Genomic DNA, 4,792 nt, shown 5'->3' with positions numbered 1-4,792 from the left:
CGTAGTTCTCGGGGATATTCAGCGTGACACAGTGTGACAAGGCTGACCCTTTGAATTACAGGCACAACAGAAACAGGAAGTAAGAGTGAGAGAAAGTTGTGGTGGAAGAGTACAGCAGGGTTTGCCACCACCCACTGCCGGAGCCTCATGGAGCTTTTAGGTGTTTTCGCTCAATAAACACTCACAACGCCTGGTCTGGGAATCGAAACCGCGATCCTATGACCGCGAGTCCGCTGCCCTAACCACTGGGCCATTGCGCCTCCACGGCACCATGATACCCATATAACAAAATATGGCCCTGAACTTGTCTGTATTCAATCCTTTCCACAGCTACAAAACATACCACTTCATCTCTTTCTCTCTCTCTCCCATCAAGATCCCTGCCTATGAGGGCTAACATCTGATTTGTTAGCCTGCAATACAACCCAACCATCAAATCTTTGCACCCTAGTCACTAGCTATTACTATCTGTCACTCAGCTTTTCTCTCTTTCTCACACTAGTAAACATATATCACCAGTGTGTTTTTTCATGTAGGCATGGGTTTGATATGCATATAAGCACATATGTAATTTATAAATTTTTTTTCTTTGCGTATATTTGTGGTCATGTGCATGCAAGTGTGTATACATATTTGTAATGCAAATAAACACGTGCATTTGTTATGTATGTATTTCACTTTGTGTGTATGTCTACTCATATTTTTGTATGTATGCATGTCTCAGCATGTCCAAACATTTTTCCATGCTCACTTTCTAAGAAAAAAATCCTGTTTGTCAGTGTATGTGCATGTACTTGTGTGTGTGTGTGTGTGTGTGTGTGTGTGTGTGTGTGTGTGTGTGTGTAAATATATAAATAAATATACAATCTATACATATGCATGCGTAAATATATTTATTCTTGGGTGTCAATATTGACACTACATTCTGTATAAAACATAAGCATGCCTACATTCACACATGAAACATAAACATGTCTACCATTCACACACATGTAAACACACTATGTTTGTGCATATGTGTTACATTCGTATTTTAGTCTCAACATGTTTATATGTATATTAATATACTAAGCATGCCACTTTGGAACAGTTTATATATTCAGTATCTATAGCCTGTCCCCACAACTTATCTTTCTGCTCTTATAGTTTCTTCTTGCTTGTCATTTCTTTATTCCTTTTTTTTTTTTTACTGTTCCCCCATTCCACTATTTCTCTGTTCACAATTCTCTGTGTGTATATACACATGAAAATGTTTATAGACAAGTATCATCATCATCATCATCGTCGTCGTTTAACGTCCGCTTTCCATGCTAGCATGGATTGGACGATTTGACTGAAGACTGGTGAACCAGATGGCTACACCAGGCTCCAATCTGATTTGGCAGAGTTTCTACAGCTGGATGCCCTTTCTAACGCCAACCACTCCGAGAGTGTAGTGATCTATATGTTTAAATGTATAACCATCATCATCATTCTACATCTGCTTTCTATGTCAGCATGGGTTAGACAGATCAACACTATCTAAGTCAGATTCGTATTAGGCAACACTGCCATCATAGATGAGTTGGAGACTATGCATTACTTATATGTTTCATATATACAGCAATGCCTCAATATACAAATTAATTCATTCCCGGAGAACACTTGTAAACAGAAAATATAAACTCGTAGAAGCTCATAAACCCAAGGTCTCATAAAGCTGGTCCTTGTAATGTGTGGTATTACTGTGTCATCATCGTCATCGTTTAACATCCGCCTATCAAAGTAATGTTTGTCACCACTTCAACATGGCTGTTCTGTATGAATCAACATTACTACCATTTTTAATCCCGAGAGGATGCCTCCTCTAGCTGGTTATCAATACAATCTGCAAAGTCGCTCGTACTAACTAGCTACTTGTTGCAAGATCAGCAACTGATTGTCACTTATTTTTCTATATATTGCGAGCTCGAATGAATTATTGCTATCTCTAGTGGACAGGAAACTGGAAGAAGTCTATTGTATATATATATGTGCATGTGTATATATGCTTGTGCCTTTGTTTTAGCATCACATGATGACTATGAACAAGCATCACCATCATACAAGTTATGTAGTTCATTTCCAGTCTTCCATGAAAAGTATATCTAGCTATGGATTAATAATACCTTGCCTGGAAACAGGTGAGGGTTGCCAACAGGACAGCTATCCAGCCATACAAATTACACCTTAACAAACTCTGTTTAATTCATGTTAGTATGGAAAAGCAGACATTAAATTATGATGACGTCATACAAAAGACATATATGCAATTTTATATTATACCTTCCAAACGGCCAGAGGTAGCTGGAAGGACATTACCTGGACATTTGGCCCGAATGAGTGCAACAAAGTAGATTCAATTGAAAGCATGTAAGCACAGGTGATAGCATTAGATTCTCTACCCACATTAAAAATTCATACTTATACCTATAATTAATTACTGGACCATTCAGCTGTCTTACTTAGACATCTAATCAACCATCTTTTGAAAGCTGGGTTTTTTAGGCAAAGAAAATTACTGAAACACTGTTTGTAAATACATTCTTTCAGCAGAAGAGTGAAAATATGCAAGATTTTCTTAAGTTCAAATCTTCACCAATGTTGTTATCTGAGTTCTAGCTAAAATGTTGTCTCAGTTATATGATACAGCATATAAAGGTCATTAATATTGACCTTGAATCATAGGCTCTATCAGTATGGCCTTCAATGTAGAAGGTACAGGTGATAGTTAATATCATCCTAGTCTTTATGTTGTCCAAATAATATGAATTTCTTCATACATTCTGTCTAATAAACCAAAAGTTGCTGTTAGTGATGATACCACAATAGCCATTATGGGATATGGCCATATTGAATGAGAATATGGCTAACGAAGCTGTATTTATTTATTCTTGTTCATCAGTCACTGGAGAGAGAGACAGACAGAGACAGACAGAGGCAGACAGAGACAGACAGAGAGACAGACAGAGAGACAGACAGAGACAGACAGAGAGACAGACAGAGTAAATCCTAGGCTGGTTGCTTAGTGGGAGCTGGGAAAGATTACAGAGACAAGCTTAAAGGATCCTGAGAGGCTGAGACAAGTAGTGATAGATATGCAGACCCATCCAACAAATAAACGACAGTAAGGAAACAGACATAATCATAGTCATGGTGATCATGATGGTATAGGGGAGGAGGAGGAGGAGCAGGAGGCTATGCATTACCATAAGGTGACTAGTGTTACAAATCTAAACTCATGCACAAGATTTTGATACCCTTTTACATACTTAGTTTCAAATGGTCATCAAATTTAAAAGAAAGGATTTTTTTTCAGCACAAGACACCATATGTATATGCAAAGTGTGTGTGTGTGTGTGTTTATGTGGATCTGTTTACACACACACACACACACACACATACATAGAGGTAAAAACAGCTTTGTATGTGTATAAAAATCTGCCAAGAAACGTAATGTGTAAACAGGAGAATTCGATTCCTTTACCTTATAACAACTGAACTGCAGAAAAATCTCTAAAAGCTGCAGTTGATACTCAGATATTGTCATCTCTGTGTAAAGATAACAAGAATCAGAAATATGTACTTCACTTAGAACAGAAACACAATAATCTGAATATACTGACTCCTTCTATAAACACTTCAATCATAACCCCATCAAGAAAGCAGAAGATTTTGTGAAGTTTATATCTGGAATCAAAAGCAAGAGAAATAATGTAATACATAGGCGCACACACATACACTTACATGCATACACATAACACATATATACAAGGCAGTGAAGTTTTTCCTATCGTGGAATTTTTGAACGAGGTTAAGAGAGAAGAAACATATGTCTGTGTTGAAGACTTGAATTTATAATCGTCTGGGAGTAATAGAGAAAATAAACTCATTACAGTTGACAGAAACAATGAAACATGTATGCATATGATTATCATAAAGCAAATGAGACAGTGATATGCATTTGATTCCGAGGGAATTGATGTAGGAAGGATGAGTACAAATATATATTGAATCAAATAAATTTGACATAGTGACAAGAAGAAATTCAAAAGAATTAAATGTGTACGTTCTTATAAATTTACAAGATATATATAGATGTGTGTGTGTGTATGTGTACACACACACATATAATTGTCGTCATCGTCATCATCAAAGTCTAGGTATAGGTGTGTGGTTAAAATGATTGCTTCCCAACTATGTTGTCTTTTACTGTAGCACTGGGCCAATGAAAGTCTGGTAGATGGAAACAAAGAAACCTATGACATATTTGTCTGTGTATGCATATCGTCATACACACACGTGTGTGTGCATGCATGCATAATACATACATACATACATACATACATACATACATATATACATGACTGTAGTTAAAAAGCTTGCTTCTCAACCATGTTGTCTTGGGTTCAGTCCCATTGTGCAGCATCTCAGGCAGGTGTCTTCTAGTATAACCCTGGGGTGACCAAGCCTTTGTGAGTGGACTTAGTAGACAGAAAATAAAAACAGATATCTACTTTATGCCTGTTTGTGTATGAGAGAGAGAGAATCATTGTTTGTACCCTTGTCCAGACACAATGTGTTGGTTTTAAATGAGCATCATTGTTATACAAGCGCGGTTGGTCCTTTCCAGACTTTCCATGAATAAAACACGTTTGGGAATGGGAAAAAATGTTGCCTTACTGGGGGAAAAAGTGAAAGTTAGCAACAGGAAGGGCATGCAGCTGTAGAAGGTGTACCCCAACAAATATATATATATATATATATATATATA

This window comes from Octopus bimaculoides, chromosome 6 (genome assembly GCF_001194135.2).
Source record: "Octopus bimaculoides isolate UCB-OBI-ISO-001 chromosome 6, ASM119413v2, whole genome shotgun sequence".
Classification (NCBI taxonomy): domain Eukaryota; kingdom Metazoa; phylum Mollusca; class Cephalopoda; order Octopoda; family Octopodidae; genus Octopus; species Octopus bimaculoides.
This window is presented reverse-complemented; position numbering follows the sequence as displayed.